The sequence below is a fragment of the Phocoena phocoena genome, chromosome 6 (assembly GCF_963924675.1).
Source record: "Phocoena phocoena chromosome 6, mPhoPho1.1, whole genome shotgun sequence".
NCBI lineage: Eukaryota > Metazoa > Chordata > Mammalia > Artiodactyla > Phocoenidae > Phocoena > Phocoena phocoena.
Window position 1 is genome coordinate 106,108,600 of NC_089224.1, and position 17,614 is coordinate 106,126,213.

Below are 17,614 nucleotides of genomic sequence, written 5' to 3' on the forward strand. Positions count from 1 at the left end.
GTTTCTCTTTTCTTAGGGATGCTTGAATCCCAGTGGCTGCAATGATTCAAAGCTCAGCTGGTAACTGCCGCAGATGTGGCAGTTCTCAAAGAAAAAAAAAATTAAACAATAATTAATAGCAAATCACTGCATTAAGCCTTTTCAATTTAGAGAAAGCTTGGAACTGGGCGGGAGGGTTTAGCTGGACAAAGGCAGCAGAGGTCAGGTTCTAGGCCTCCTCTATGCACACACGCAGGCGAACCAGCACGTTCATTGTCAGATGCGTGTGTCTCAAGCACACGAGAGCACACAGGTGTACAAAGGCAGTCCTGGGTGGCACACACCCAGACACACACACGTGTGCCATGCCGTGCTTGTACACACACACGCACACGTCTGTGAACTCACCTGAGCAGGCACTCTACGTACCCAAGCGTGGGCACCACGCATCTGAGGCCTGCAAATGCATACCTGTTTCTACATGCACAGGTGCACACGTACCTGCACACACGGGCAGACGCAGGTGGGAACTGTGGGCTGTGCTGGCCGAGGACGCATCTGGTCCCCCGTTATCCCCACTCCTTGTATTCTTGCAAATCCCAGCACCCTAGGGGCTGAGGTCTCTGTGGGAGCCTGCATTCGGTGGGCCTTGGGGGAGGCTGAGCCCTGAAGCTTGGCTGTGTTGGGCTGCTCTCAGCTGAAGGGGAGGTGGAGGGCTCTGAGGCCGAGGCTGGAGCTCAGCAGAGCTCTGAGTTCTCAGGCCCCTGACTCTTCCGCTTCACAGCTAAGAAGTCAGGTGTGCCCCCAACAGCTTGCGCATGGTCAGTGCCCCAGCTCTGCCCTCTGTGCCCCTTCCATGCCCCACGCCCCACGATCCGCCCTCCTAGCATGGGCTGCCAGCAGAGAAAATGAACGTCTTTGGGCCAATGAAAAAAGGAAAAGAAGACCACTCGCCATGGCTCTTTGGGATGGAAACCAAGCCTTCCAGTTGCATCTTACCCGTGGTGGGGTCATTTGGGCGCCAGGGCTTGTGTGTCAGCTGTGGTTCCTCCGGATGGGATGTTTGGGAGGAGCCAGTCACCGATCCAGGTAATGGCCATTTGCTCTGAGAAATGGGTACCTTTCCAGTGCGTTCTGCCCAGGACTCTCTGGCCAGGCAGCCACTGGGAGGGGAGCCAGGAGAACTGAGGAAGCAGGAGGCTGTAAGGCCGACATCCCTGGAGAATCCCCACAGGATTTATTTCGTGTCTGTGCAAAATAAATCCTCAGCTAGATGCGACAAATGTGGCTCTCTCCTTGGCGTTTGCAAAGTGCTTTCTCATCGGCCCTCTCCCAGGGTCAGCTACAAGCTCAACCTTAGCAAAGAGGGAGCAGAGCGTGGTGTGAAATGCAGCCAGGGAAGGCAGAGAGACCTACTTTGGAATCCCAGCCCTGTGTGACCTTGGATAGCCCCTTGCCCTCTCTGTGCCGTAGAATTCTTCTCTGTAAAGTGGCAACAACTGAGGCAGCAAACCCAAGGGATTGTTCTGAGGATTCATTCAAATCGTGCAGGGAAAGGGCACAGTCCCTGGCACAGCACAAGCTCGGGGCATGGTGGCTTCTGTGGCCACGATAAGAATTATTACTATCTACTAGTGCATTTGACATTGACAAACACCCCAGGAGGTGGTATCGTTTATCCCATCTCACAAAGGCAGAATCTGAGGCTGAGGGAGGGAGTGTCGCCCTTTGGGTGTCTGTTAAGCTCACCCCCCCTTTGGGATCTGCCCCCTCAGCCTCAGGGGCGGCCCTGGCAGTGAAGGAGCCAGAGGACACCTGAGTGTTGGCAGCCGGAGCCCAGCAGTGTCTCTTTCCTGGGAATTGGGAATTTGCGCTTGAGTCACAGCGTTTGGCTGGCCTCTGTTGGGTGTCTGAGGTTGTGGGGGTCAAGGCCAGGCCGTGTGCCGAGAGAGGAGAATGAAGCAGAAACCCCGAGGGACGGCAGGCGGCAGTTTTGCTCTCTGGCACCAGTGCCCCTTCTGTTCAGGCCCTACTGCCTCGTGGGGTCTGGCTGCCCGTCCCACCACTTTTGGGGCCCTGCCAATACTGGTCCCCCTCCCCCCCTTACCACTTCTTCCTTATTTCAGTGTGTGAGGGTTCTGGTCTTGTAACCAAAGGATGCCTAAGCACGGCCATGTAGGTTCATGCCTGCAGGCACAGCACTGGGCTCTGGCAGGGGCAAGACAGACCCGGCCGCTGCCTTCTGAGCAGAGAGGCAGAATTTGAACCTGTGTCCAATAACCCTTCAGTCACAGTTGTGTCAAGAGCCATGCGTAGCAGGAGACTGAAACGGGCCTGACCCGGTTCCGTGGGAGCTGGTCAGGGAAGGGCTCTCAAGTCTTCTGGGTTGAGCCTTGGGCACGGACAGGGCGCTTGACACACTGCCAGTCAGTCAACCAGTAAATGGCCCAGATGACGTGGGGACCCAGGATGCCAGCTTGCCCCACCCCACGAGGCTGCCAACATCCTGGGGCCAGGGAACAAAGCGCTGCAGGATCATGAAGCCTTGGTGAGGCCAAGGCATGGGACCGTGAGATGTCCTGCACGCAACTGAATGCTTTACTGCTGACTCAGCTCCTGGTTAAGCTGGGTGCATGCAAGTGTCACAGCCCGCCGGGCACTGGGTCTGCTGGCTGAGCCGGTGGAGGGTCAGGCCATGTCAGTAGTGAAATCTGGTTTGGAGCAGGGGATTGGCATGGGTTACTCCCCCAAGCCCGTGTGATGACGTAGGGTGGGAGTGTTTGGACTAGGAGAAGGGGTGACACCATCACTGGCTTCAAATCTGAGAGGATTGTTAACACTACTACTCTTACTACCGAGAGCAGCTACCCTGTTTTGAGTACTTGTTACACAGGAGGCAATATGCTAAGAGTTTATGTACATGACCTCAATGGAGCTACCCAGCTACTCGATAAGGTAGAAACTGGTAATACTCCCATTTTACAGGTGAGTAAACAGAGGTCCAAAGTCATCGTCATAGTTTAGATACTTGTTCAGCAAATCTTTGGTGCCATTCCTACCGTGGGTGGGGTGTATTTCCCTGCCCCATTGATGTTGAGCTTGGCCATGTAAGTAACTCATTTTGGCTGGTGGAATGTTAGTGAACGTGACGTGAGCAGTGGTTTGAATGTGCTGACTGGTTTCACTTGGCTCGCGCTCTCCTGCCATTTCAGTGGGAGCATGCCCTGTGTAGACGCTGGTTCCAGAGTGAGAAAGAGACCCACAGAGCAGACTTGAATCTGACCCGCAGCCTGAAGCAGAGCTCTTAGCCACGCTCTGCTGGCCGTAGCTGACCAGTACAGTTGCGCAACCAGTAGTGGCAGAGCTGAGATCTAAACCGAAATGGTTCTGACCAGAAAATGTCAACTTAACCCCTATGCTATGAAGTCTATCAAATTAGAAAATGTGGGTGAAGTTTTTAGCCGAGTGCAAGGCCCTTCATGAACAGGTTATATGTAACTAGTATTAATATTTGTATTGTCATTATCGCCATCTCTAAAGAGCCAGGGAAACCCAAAGCATCCATGGGCTACTGGAATTGCGGTAGTCAGCAGTGTTGGAGGAAGGGCCCTTGGCGAGGAGACTGTGCCTCCCATCTGGATTCTGGAACAGGGCCAGAGTTATGTGTCAGTGGCTGAGGTTCCTGAGAGGTCACCACCCGCTTCAGCATCTCTGCGGGGACCAAGAGCAGGAGAGGAGCATGGGCTCAGGAGTCAGACAGATCTTAGTCCGAATTCCACCCCACCAACCGCTGGCTGTACACCTGGGGCAGTGCCCTCTCTCTGTGCCTCAGTTTCCTCATCTGTAAAATGGGGGTGAAGATCAGTTTCCTTGTGGGGCTGTCGTGAGGATCAGGTGCAATTGTTACTGAGGAAATTTAGCAACCAACCAACCAACAACATACCTCCCCCGTGTACACAGACTCTAGGGAGCCAAGGGGATTGGTCCTCGGAGCCCGTGTGAAACGCCTCCAGGGGACATCCAAGCACTTCGGGAGGGCTAGCCAATGCCTCTGAATTTGGCCCTGGCAGGCAGGGTCCTCCCCAGCACTCTGGTCACCCTGCTCCTGAGAGCAGCCGACACAGCCTGTGCTGCCCAGCCTGCAGGGGTCAGGTCCAGCCTGACGCCCAGGGTCCCCTGCTCACCCCAGACTCCCACGCCACACCTCAGTCCGACCCTTGCAGGGGCTCTCAATCTTCCCTGACTGACTGACTTTTTTGTATTTGAGTGATAAAAGGGCACTGTGGCCCCTGGCCTTCCTTCAGCATGCTGAGCGCCCTCCCTCAGCAGTTCTCCCAGGTCTTAGCTTTAAGTCATTTCCTCCAGAAGCCCTCCCAGATCCCCCCCAGACTAGTGTACCCCACCCTCCAGAGCTCCCCGTGCCTTTCCTGCTCTTCTATCCCCTGCCCATTCCACTCCTCCCCACAGCTGCCAGTACCACCCTTTCTCACTATAGTGGGAATGACTTACTCTTGCCTACAGTAGGGACTAGGACAGAGGGAGGAGGAGAGCATTTCTGGGGCACCTGCTGCTGCCAGGCACTGTCCGCACATTACCTCATTTAGTCCACACCAAACGCCGGCTGTTAGAGTGATTACCCCCATTGAGCAGACGAGGAGACTGAGGCTCAGAGGGGAACCCAGGTCTGCCCGACACTGAAGTCTGGTCCCCCAACCACTCTCCCTCCTGGGGCCTCAGCACCCTGTGCCCTGAGGCATGGCTCACCCCCTCTCTTAATTGTAATTCAACTACTTGTGATATTTCGGTACCAATTAATATTGATTTTACAATTGGTTTACGGAGATGTTGTTTTATTACTAATATATTTAATGTGCAAGTCAATAAGAACACTTGCTTGGCTCTCTCCCTGGAAGGTAATAAAATCAAACATCTCAGGGGTAAAATGCTGCCCGAGCCGTGAATGGCAAAGCAGGCGCTTAATGTCATAGTTAAAGACGAGGCCAAGGGCTGGGCAAAGCCCACCTGCCCCGCAGCCTGCTTTCAGGGCTGCCGGTGAGGGGCCTCCCTGGGCTCCACGGGCTCCAGACCTGCTGGGGAGGCCACGGTGAGGTTCCTGAGGGCTTTGGTGGAGGGGGCTGGGGCCAAGGGGGACAGGCAGGAGACTGCCGCCTTTGGGGAGCTGTTCTGGGCAGGCCTGCCCTCACTGCCCATCCTCTTCTCCCGCTTTCTCTCTCTCCCTCCCTTCCCTATCCTTCTTTCCTTTTTGTTTATTCATTCTTCCATCGATTTCGTTGTTTATCTGATCATTTCTTTGCTCTCGTACTTCCCGTTCATTCATCCGATTTCTCATTCATTCATTCATAACTTTTTGGACTTCTGTTCATTCATATATATGTTCAGTCCTTTGCTCATTCATTCATTCATCAGGTAGTTAGTCTTTGATTTATTGATTTGTTCATTCACTTATTTGTTCAGTCATCCGACAGCTACGAACAGAGCCCTCCTTTTGTGTTGGGCTGGGTGCTGGGGGTTCGGGGGGGCACTCTGGATCAGGTGCACGGCCCCTGCCCGCCTCCCCGAGTCACAGTCAGATGTGGGCGGGGGGCTGACTCCCTTTGTTGCCTTGATGGTTTGTCCCACCCCCTTCTCCTTCTCCTGTGTCCAGTGGCAAAGGCTGGAGCAGAGGACCTTTGCCCCTTGGGGTCTTCCTGCACTCATTGCTTCCAGAGCACCCACCGTGCCCGGGTGTGTACTGTCCCCACCTCGTAACTGAGGAAACAGGCCCAGAGGAGCGGAGACACTTGCTCAAGTTCATACAGGTGTAGACATTAGAGCTGGGATTTGAATCTGGGTTCGTTTGACTCCAGAGTCTGTGCTTTCCTCGTCATTGAGGCAGAGTGGTTGGGGCACAGACCCTGGAGCCAGACCTGCGTTCTAATCTCGTTCCTCCTCCCACTAGCCTTGGTACCGTCCTCTGCGAGAGTGGGTCTCATCGCGGCAGTGAGCTCAGGCTTGGGAAGGGCCTGGCACACAGTGGTGAACTGCCGGGGTCACGTCTTCGGGACTTGGCTGTTGGCGATGAAGAAGTCCTTTCCGAGACTCTGGCTGTCAGGAGGCTGTGGCATGCCTACAGGTCAGGAGGAGTCTGTGTGCAGCTCTCCAGGACAGGACACGTCACAGCTCCCTCTCTCCTGGGGTCCTGTAAAGCCCAGCTCTGCTGGGGCATGGGGATGGGGGTGGGCATGGGGGTGGGGAGCTGGACCCCGGCTCCCCTGCTGTGATTTATGGGGGAGCCGGTAATGAAGCTGGCTGGCAGTAAATAATCAGACATGAAAATCTTACCATTTAATTAACCAAAAATAAATGACCAAGGGCCCCTGCAAGAAGGGAATCCTGGCCACTGCAGTCAGCTGCTGCATTGGGCTCAGAGTGGAACCACTCACTTGCTCATCACTCATTCATCCATTCATTCATTCACTGTGCATCACTCATTCCCACGGCACAACCCTTACTGTTCCAATGGAGTGTTGTCATCCCCATTTTGCAGACAGGGAATCTGAGGCCCAGAGAGGGGACGGGATTCACTGAGAGTCCCATGGGGGTCAGTAAGTGACCTGGGACTTGATCCTGTGGCCCCTGAACCCAGGGCTGCAACCCACCGTCCTCCTCCTTGTCCCGACTTGTCCCGTCTTCCTGTCCATCTCTCCAGATCCTCCTGTTGCCCTCTTTTCCCAGGAAGGCCTCCTGGGCTGCTGTTGCCCAAGGTGCCACTGAATGACCCCGGATGCTGGGCAGTTGGGGTGGATCTGGGTCCCAAGACTTGCTCCCCTCTCCTCGAGCTGCTTGGGTGGTGAATATTTTCGGTTATAGACAACACCAACCTGCACCTCTGAACTAATACTCCCACATCAGCTGACTCCTCTGGTGGGAACAAGAGAATCCCAGGGCAATGGGAAGACCTGCCCCAAGAGCAAACAGGATGAAGTGTCGTTTTGTGTGTGTGTGTGTGTGTGTGTGTGTGTGTGTGTGTGTGTGTTAAGGGGCTCTGTGAAGGGACAGCTTCTCCTTTTCTTTCCTTGTTTTTCAGGAGTGAGCCTCTGACTTGCAGTCACTACTCCCCGGCCTCCTGTATAATGGGGTCATGGCAGCCAATTAAATAGAGCAGGGAGAAGGAAGCAGGAGCAGAGCCAGGATACATGTCCCAGTGTCCTGTTCTTGCTGTGGCTTTGTTCTTTCTTTTTTGTTGTTGTTGCTTCTTTAAACTTTTTTTTTTTGGTGGCTTGTTCTTAATTTGAAAGATTGCTAACATTTTAGAGCCCTTTGCATGTACCGGATAAGTGCTTCACATATCGATCTCATTTGGTTTTCACAATAGCCCTGTAGAGTGAGTATTCTTAGTATGTCCATTTTCCAGCTAAGGACTGTAAAGCTCAGACAGGGGCAGTGGCATCCCCAAGGACACACAGCTCATTAAGAGGCTGACCTGGGCTTGAGGTCCCAGGTCTGTCTGAGCCCAAACCCATGCTCTTTGTCAGCTCTCTTGGCTTCCCTGCTGGCAGGGCAGGGTCAGGGCAGCTATGGAAATCTGTCTTGGACCCTGGGAAATGGACAGTTCCTGCAGGTCCAAGAAGAAGGGCTGGTGTGCGTGGGAAAGAAGATGGACTAGATGGAGAAGGCGGGGTCCACGGGGGCTGCCCACTGTGGTCTGGCTCTGGGTGCATCAAAGCTTTGGGCTGAACGAGAGCACACTCTCTGAGTCAGATGAACCTGCGTTTGCACTGTGGCTCTGCCCCCCACTTTCTTTGTGGCCTTGGACGCGTTTCCACTCCCGGGTAAGGGATCACGGTGGGGCCCGACTTGCAGGGCTGTGGAGGGGATTACATGAGATCATGAGGGTTTGTGCTCAGAGGAACGTGCCAGGTATACAACGGTAAGTGTCAAATAAATGTGATCTAATATTGTTTCTCTTAGTGATCTAGGTTAGTATCAATATTTAATACGAAGTCTTTTTTGCCGGATTATTGTGAGAATCAGAGCTAATATATTCAAAATGCCTAGAATAGTAGCTGGTATGTGTTGGGCACTTCGTAAATGTAGGGCTTATCTCTTGTTTTGTAAAGCATATATTTATTTATGTGCATATACACACTGAAGAAAGTCTGGCAGGAAAAATACCGAAATATCAACAGTGATTTTTTTTCAGGATTGCAGGTGATATTTTTCTTCTTTGCGATTTTCTGTGTTTTCTGCATCTTTAGCCATGAGGAGGTGTCATTTTTGCACTTGGGAAGCCAGAAACAACAGAAGCTGCCGTGGCCAGGCCAAGCAGTCCCCCGGGTTGTCACCCCCAGTAGATGCTCATTTTCCAGGAGAGGGAGATCCAGAGAGCTGCCCTGTCCTCCGTGGCCTCAGGCCCTGGACCCCTGGGTCTCAAAACTTGGGGATTGGGAGTTCTATCTCAGGCCTCTTGTGCTGGGCATCCCTGAGGGATGTCCGGGGCTGGGCTATGACCTGAGGGAAACTCTGATGCTTCCTTAAAGCTGAGGGCACCTCCAGGGCAGTCACCATGGTTCTAGCGCCCCCAGACCTCAGGCACGCCCCGGTTTCTTCCTTCCCGCCCCAGCACGGTGCCTCCAGTCCTCGCCAGTTGGCATGTGGAATGTGGAGACAATAGAAGCTGAGTGTAACCACTGTTTACAGAAAAAAATGGTACAAGATTTATTTATTGGAAGGTGACTGAGGAATATGAATTCTACACTCCATTTAAAATGCTTTTTATTTCTCTCAGCCTTGGGGCTCAGAGTACATCTAATTTCACCCACAGCTATAATTCTCTAGCAAACCGTTCCTGCTGCTCCCCTGGGGTCTCCAGGAACCGGGTTAGTTTATGTCTGCCACTGACGAGGCACAGGCAGGGGCAGCGACGGCTATGTGCCAGTGCACACGGCGCCCTCCCGCCCATGCCACCGTCGGCCCCAAGGTTCAGGCCCGTGTGTGCACAACCGGCCGGGCTCGGCTGGGCCCATGTGGTGCCCGTGGCGCCAGGCCCCGAGCCCTGGGATGGCCTAAACGCGAGCAGGCGGGTGGCCCATATCTCACGCTGGACGTGTTGATTGCTCCAACCTCAGAGCTAACAAACAATTAGTTTGTTAGTATATTTATCCTGTGAACATTGGAGCCTGTGATTACAAATCCAATAGCGGGATTGTGGCAGCATTTGGAGATAAATCTGTGCTCCAGGCCCGGCTGTGTCAGCCATGGGGGATGGGGGGGCAGTGGCAGGGGGAGGGGGAGACATCTCAGTGGCCTTGCCTGCCTGTCCCTGTGGCCGTTTTTTCAGCTGCTTGTTGGCCTATCTTTGTGCTGGCCTGCTAGTCTGTCTGGACGCGTCTCAGCTAGCTTGTCTGTGCGTCTGTCTGACCCCTTGCTAGTCTGCCTGCCTGGCACTCTGTACTTCCTTCCATACCAGGTCCCAGGGCTGCAGAAATACCTTAGAAGATGCCGAGCCTCGAGTCACTCATGTCCTTCTTGGAGAGACACTGTCACCCATCTGATGGTGACCAGAGGGATGGCAGAGGGATGGATGGAGAGAGCACCACGGGGTCTCTAGGAGGAAAAGGCTAACTCTGCCCAGAAGGTCAAGGAGCCCCCAGCGGACTCTGCCAGTAGCCGCCCTCGCCTTTTCTCCTTTGCCTTTTCAGTATCTTTCCTCAGGCCTCCCCTACCCTGAAAACAAAAATCCAGCCACCCACCCCATCCTCCCAGCGTCACAGTTTTCTTCACTTATGCAGGTCTTGGATCACCTCCCTCAGTCCCCTCTCCGCTGCCTAGTAGATCCGGTTGCCCCCGGAGGTGCTATAATGGACACGTGTCCTCCCCACCTCTCAGCCCCCTGGACACCGCTGGACTCCCTTCCTTTTGTGACTTCTTGAGACGCCCATGGAGCTGCGGCCCTGGACTGGGCTCCATCCCCGCTGACTGCGTCTTCCCAGCTCCTTCGGGTTCCTCTGCCTCTGTTGGCTTCTTAACTGCAGCCATGCCCCAGGCCAGCCCTCTAGTCCCTGCCCTGCTCTCTCCCCCTCCATCACAGCATGCACTCACTCGGCCCCACCACCACGGACATCCCCGCGTCTCTGCCTTCAGCCCTGAGCTCTCCCAGGAACCTGGGTTCCTCCTCCCCCTGTGGCCTTGACCTCAGGGTCCAGCCAGCCCCAACCCCCACCGGCCACCAAGCTGGACCCTGGGGGTGGTCAGTCATCCTCGATGAGAACTTCTGCTTTGCCCCCAGCCAGGGAGTCACCCAGGCCTGTCAAGTTCTCCTCCAAACGCTTCTCACATGTGCTCTCCACTCTTCCCATCACCGTCCTATGCCAAGCCACTGCGATCTCTCCCTGACTGGTCTGCAGCAGCCTCCCCACTGGCCCCTCAGCCCAGATGCGTTCCCCCGTAAGCCCCATAATTCATCCCAGTGTTCCTGAACCTCAGGGGGAACACAGGCAGAATCTGTAAAATGGGCACAGTAAGTCTTGCCTGTTAGGGATGTTGGTAGGACTTAATGAGAGCTCAGCGATATTAGTGGCCCACATATATTTAGCATTTACTGTGTGTCTAGCGCCCTGCCAGGCAATTGACCTGATGGTCTTATTTCATTTTCACAACTTTGTGAAATTGGTAATATTATTATCTCCTATTTCACAGATGTGGAAACTAAGACTCAGAGAGTTAAAGCATATGCCCAAGGTCAGAATATTGTAAGTGGTGGAGGGAGGATTTCAATGTGAGTCTGCTTGGTTCTTGGGCCGTGCTCTTAACTGCTGTCTGTGCTTCCTAGGGATGCCCATTCCAGCGCCGGCCCTGGCCCTTAGCAGTGGTCAGGGCCAGTGACCACCTTTCCTCTGAGGTCCAGGGCTTTCTGAGGGCTCTGCAGTGTTCCCTGGGTTTGTGAGGAGGAATTTCAAGGCACTGACCAGTGCTGAGATGCCCATCCACCAAAGTCTTTTTTTCTTTTTTAAGACATAATTCTCACACTGTAAAATCCACCTTCTAAAAGTGGACATTCAGTGGTTTTTAATATATTTATAAGGTGAACAACCATTATCACTATTATCACAACTGCTGAACGCTTCCATCATTCCCCAAAGAAACTCCCCGGACCCATTAAGCACTCACTCCCCTTCCCCTGTCCTTTCCACCCTGGCAACCACCAATCTACTTTCTGTCGCTATGTATTTGCCTTGTCTGGATGTTTCATGTGAATGGAATCATACGACACGTGGGTCCTTTCACTTAGTGTGTTGTTTTGGGGGTTCATCCAGGTTGTGGCGTGTACTTCATTCCTTCATTCCATTCAGTACTTCATTCCCTTTAATTGCCAACTTGAATTCCACTATACGGATATGTCCCAGTTTGGTTATTCATTCATCAGTCAACGGACATTTGAGTTGTTTCCACTTTTTGACTACGGAGAATAATGCTGCTATATGACATACGTAACATTCCTGTACAAGCGTTTGTACTTTTGTGTGCAAACCAGTGCACGAGTGTTGTTGATTCTTTTAGCACACCTACGTGTGGGATCGCTGGGTCGTATGGTAATCCTAGGTTTAAACTTTGCAGCAAGTGCTTTCCATGGGCTCCCATTGGCCACAGTGTTCTGTGGGGTGGGGCTGGGGAGCCCAGCTGAGTCATGAGCAGCCTTGTGGGGTGGGATCCTGGTTAGGCTCTCTGAGCCCATGACTCTTCTCACTACTTTCCTCCAAGAGCATGGACGTCAGACACTTCCCATTTGTGAGCCCGTTTGACCCCCAGAGGAACCCAGTAGGGAAGGTATTGTTCACCTCCTTTTTTTTTTTTTTTTTTTTTTGCAGTATGCGGGCCTCTCACTGTTGTGGCCTCTCCCGCTGCGGAGCACAGGCTCCGGACGCGCAGGCTCAGCGGCCATGGCTCACAGGCCCAGCCGCTCCGCGGCACGTGGGATCTTCACGGACCGAGGCATGAACCCGTGTCCCCTGAATCGGCAGGCGGACTCTCAACCACTGCGCCACCAGGGAAGCCCTGTTCACCTCATTTTATGGTTGAGAACACTGAAGCTCAACAAGGCCAGGTAATTTGCCGGTGAGGGACAGAGTTGAGTCTTTTTTTTTTAAGTGAGGAAAACCTTTTTTTTTTCTTTTTTTTAACATCTCTATTGGGGTATAATTGCTTTACAATGGTGTGTTAGTTTCTGCTTTGTAACAAAGTGAATCAGTTATATATATACATATGTTCCCATATCTCTTCCCTCTTGCGTCTCCCTCCCTCCCACCCTCCCTATCCCACCCCTCCAGGCGGTCACAAAGCACCGAGCCGATATCCCTGTGCCATGCGGCTGCTTCCCACCAGCTATCTACCTTACGTTTGTTAGTGTATATATGTCCATGACTCTCTCTCGCCCTGTCACAGCTCACCCTTCCCCCTCCCCATATCCTCAAGTCCGTTCTCCAGTAGGTCTGTGTCTTTATTCCTTTCTTACCCCTAGGTTCTTCATGACATTTTTTTCCCCTTAAATTCCATATATATGTGTTAGCATACGGTATTTGTCTTTCTCTTTCTGACTTACTCCACTCTGTATGACAGACTCTAGGTCTATCCACCTCATTACAAATAGCTCAATTTCGTTTCTTTTTATGATTGTATATATGTGCCACATCTTCTTTATCCATTCATCTGATGATGGACACTTAGGTTGTTTCCATCTCCTGGCTATTGTAAATAGAGCTGCAGTGAACATTTTGGTACATGACTCTTTTTGAATTTTGGTTTTCTCAGGGTATATGCCCAGGAGTGGGATTGCTGGGTCATATGGTAGTTCTATTTGTAGTTTTTTAAGGAACCTCCATACTGTTCTCCATAGTGGCTGAACCAGTTCACATTCCCACCAGCAGTGCAAGAGTGTTCCCTTTTCTCCACACCCTTTCCAGCATTTATTGTTTCTAGATTTTTTGATGATGTCCATTCTGACTGGTGTGAGATGATATCTCATTGTAGTTTTGATTTGCATTTCTATAATGATTAATGATATTGAGCATTCTTTCATGTGTTTGTTGGCAGTCTGTATATCTTCTTTGGAGAAACGTCTATTTAGGTCTTCTGCCCATTTTTGGATTGGGTTGTTTGTTTTTTTCTTATTGAGCTGCATGAGCTGCTTATAAATTTTGGAGATTAATCCTTTGTCAGTTGCTTCATTTGTAAATATTTTCTCCCATTCTGAGGGTTGTCTTTTGGTCTTGTTTATGGTTTCCTTTGCTGTGCAAAAGCTTTGAAGTTTCATTAGGTCCCATTTGTTTATTTTTGTTTTTATTTCCATTTCTTTAGGAGGTGGGTCAAAAAGGATCTTGCTGTGATGTATGTCATAGAGTGTTCTGCCTATGTTTTCTTCTAAGAGTTTGATAGTGTCTGGACTTACATTTAGGTCTTTAATCCATTTTGAGCTTATTTTTGTGTATGGTGTTAGGGAGTGATTTAATGTCATACTTTTGCATGAACCTGTCCAGTTTTCCCAGCACCACTTATTGAAGAGGCTGTCCTTTCTCCACTGTACACTCCTGCCTCCTTTATCAAAGATAAGGTGACCATATGTGCGTGGGTTTCTCTGGGATTTCTATCCTGTTCCATTGATCTGTCTTTCTGTTTTTGTGCCAGTACCATACTGTTTTGATTACTGTAGCTTTGTAGTATAGTCTGAAGTCAGGGAGCCTGATTCCTCCAGCTCCGTTTTTTGTTCTCAAGATGGCTTTGGCTCTTCGGGGTCTTTTGTGTTTCCATACAAATTGTGAAATTTTTTGTTGTAGTTCTGTGAAAAATGCCAGTGGTAGTTTGATAGGGATTGCCTTGAATCTGTAGATTGCTTTGGGTAGTAGAGTCATTTTCACAATGTTGATTCTTCCAATCCAGGAACATGGTATACCTCTCTATTTGTATCATCTTTAATTTCTTCCATCTGTTTCTTATAATTTTCTGCATACAGGTCTTTTGTGTCCTTAGGTAGGTTTATTCCTAGATATTTTATTCTTTTTGTTGCAGTGGTAAATGGGAGTGTTTTCTTGATTTCACCTTCAGATTTTTCATCATTAGTGTATAGGAATGCCATCATCCATTATCCATTCATCTGTCGATGGACAGTTAAGTTGTTTCCATGTCTTGGCTATTGTGAATAGTGGTGCTATGAACATAGGAATGCATGTGTCTTTTTGAATTATAGTTTTGTCCTGATATATGCCCAGGACTGGGATTACTGGATTATATGGTAGCTCTATTTTTAGTTTTTGAAGGAAGCTCCATACTGTTCTCCATGACGGCTACACCAAATAACGTTCCCACCAACAGTGTAGGAGGGTTCCCTTTTCTCCACACCCTCTCCAGCATTTATTTTAACCTGGGGACTGTACTGCCATTTGGTTGGCTCAGTCAAGCTTGTGGGAGGAAGCAGGATGTGTAGAGGAGGGTGCGTGGTGAGGCAGTGGGTTCCTCCAGTATTCCTTAGACCTCTTGCTCCTTTGTTTTGCCAGCTGCTGGGGCTGACTTTGGGAGGGAATGGGCATATTACTAGGCTCAGATTCCTCTTGTAGGCCCAGGCATGCTGGATCAGGATGGCTTCTGAGAGATGGAGTCCTCGCCTCCATTTTATAGGTGGGAAAAGTGAGGACCAGAGAGAGACGTGCCAGGTCCAAACCAGTGGTAGAGCTAGTATTCAAATCCTGCTCCATTTGCATCCAAAGCCAGGTGTGTGTGTGTGTGTGCATGTGTGTGTGTGTGCATGCGTGTGTGTGTGCGTGTGTGTGTGTTAGGTGGCAGTGGTTGGCATGGCAGAGAGGGCCATGCTATGTGCCCAGTTAGTGAAGGTAGATTTAAGCCAGGCACACCAGAGTGGGTGGGGTGCAGCACTCCTGTCTTGGTGACATTGTTCCCATCCAGAGGAGGGATAGCTGTAGATGGCCAAAACTAGGACAAGTCCAGTTTAGGGGCTGGATAAGGCAGTATCCCTAGGGAATGGCTCTGTTGGGCCTCCCGGTACAGACACCTATAGATACCAAGAGGTAGCTCTGTTCTAATAACGCCTCCCTGGAGGAAGGAGTCAGTCTGAGAGAGAGAGGAAGGCCTGAAAGTGTAGGCTTGGGGTGCTGCCCCTCCATGACAGCACAGATGTGTAGGATCTAAGCCTGTCTGAGGATGGATTCGGGAGCCATGGTCCAGGGTACCCAACTTGCCCCTTTGTAACTCCCACCTGGGATCCTGTAAGTGTCAGCAGCAAAACCTGAACGCGAGCAGGGTGGGGGACAGTGGAGAGGGGGGACTTAGGGATACTGTGTTCCACTCTGCAGCCCAGCAGGGGTTGTAGGAGCACCAAGGCATAGTGGGGGAGCTAGAAGATGTAATGGGGAAGGGCTGCCTCGCATCCTTTGTGGGAAATGGTTATAATAATAGCACCCATCTCGAAAGGGTTATTGTGAGGTCTTGGAGTGGCATGATATATGCAAACTGCTTGGTAAAGTAAGCACCCAATCAGTGATAGCTAAAATAGCTCTAATCAGGCCCTGCCTTTGGCATGTGTGTGGGCTGGGGCAGAGGATAACTCAGAAGCAGGAGTGGTGTCAGGCTGAGTCCCATGTGTTTCCCCCAGGTTTGTGCCACAGCCTCTGATGGGCTTGAGTGCTGGCATGACAGCACCAGCACCTGGTACTTCTAAAGCCTTTGCTATGTGCCAAGCCCCATTCTAAGCTCTTTATTATCAATCACTCACTTAATCCTTACAACACTCCCTGAGACAGGTTAAGTTTCATTATCCCATTTTACAGCTGAGAACACTGGAGCCTAGAGAGATTAATCATGTGTACGAAGGCACGTGGCTAGTAGGTGGAAGAACTAGGATTTGAATAAAAAGCAGTCTATCTCCTGATTCTGTGCCTTTAACGACCACCAGAGTTTACTGCTTCTACCTGGCTATGCTCTGTGGGGCTAGAGCAGTTGGCGAATGGATCCACCGTGGGGTCTGGGGAAGGCTGTCCAGGGAACAAGACTCACTCAGCTAACATGGCCCCAGAAGAACACCAACGCTTCTCCTCTTCAGTCATCTTGGGCAGAGACATGTCTGGCGCTAATTGTCCACTGTGTTGTATCTCTTTTCGGTCAGCCTTTGGGATTGTTGAGGGCAAGGACCTTGTCTGGTTACCCTTGTATGTCTTGTGCCTAGCATAGTGCTGGGATCACAGTAGGAACTAAGTTAACAGCGATTCGTTCCTGTTTGCTGTTGACACAAGTCTTGACGCATATTCACTATGCTCTTTGAGGTTCACATTTGACCTGTCTCCCCGAAGACCTATGCACATGGCTCTAGAAAGGTCCAACCTGTATTGAGATGGGTTATGACCCACACATGAATCTCTGGATCCTGAGTCTATGGGATAATTTCTGAGCTCATACACTGCAAGGTAAAGACTCCTGCAGAATCTCGTTTACTCTGTGAGGCAAAAGTCCGATTATTAGGCCATGACCTGCCTCCAGCTTGAAAACTAGCTTAAATTTGTCCCCCGAAGATGCCAAGACAACCTTGATGTTCCACAGGAATGGTAATGGTCACTGCCTTTAGTGGGGCACTTACTGCTTTCCACAGTAGCTCCAGCAGAAGGGTCAGAGTTGGCAGGGCTTCTCCCGGCAGCCTAACCAGCACTAGCTGTTCCAGACTATGTGGGGCCGGATCTCAGGACCTTCAGTCTGTGATCTAGGGAGGTTTGAGACGGTCTAGTCCTGCGGAGGGGCAATAGAGACTTGTCAGGCTCCATGGGGGTTGTGGGGAGGAGAGGTCCTGCCAGTAGAAATATGTGGGAGAATCTCGGTGTCTGAAGAGACAACTCTGAAGGTGAACCAGATCTCCCAGTTGGGAGGCAGAGCAATGAAGAAGCTAGGACACTGACTTCGGAGTTTTTCACTTACTCGTTCATTCACTCACTCATTCAACAGATATTCATTGAGAGCCTCTTCTTTGCCTGGTCTGGACAACAGGGATAAAGGCATAAATCACCAAGGTAGACGGAAACGTTGGGGTTTACAGTCTAGACGTGTGTGTGAATCCCGTTCCTCTGACTCTAACTTTCTGAACTTGGGTGAGCCAATAGCTTCTCTAATGTCAGGATTTTTATGTACAAAATGGAGGTGATAATACCACCTACCTCATTGGTTTGTTGGAAAATTAACTGGGGTAATGTATGTAAAGGGCTTAGCACAGACCCTGGCACACAATCTATGCCAGGGATAAAGACCTCATTTTTGGACCATTTCTCAGTCCACTGTGGGTCCTGGCCTGGGGCAGTCTAGGGAAAGGGAACTTGGAGATGCCCCCAGGGCAAAGGGTTAGGGCTGCCTTCGGACCTCCCAACAGTCTCCCTCTATAAAATAATTTCTTTAGGTCTAGAATTTACCAATGAATCGATAACTCTGATTCCCCCTGTAGTCTCAGTCTCCAGATAAATGTCCTCCGGCCTCTCCTGGTTAGACTGTGGAAGGGGTGAGTGTGTGGTGTGGACAAGCCCCAGTCAGCACCCTGAACAGAGGCTTGGTGCTATCCATGGTGCTGATTACTTGCAGGCCAGCTTCTTACCTT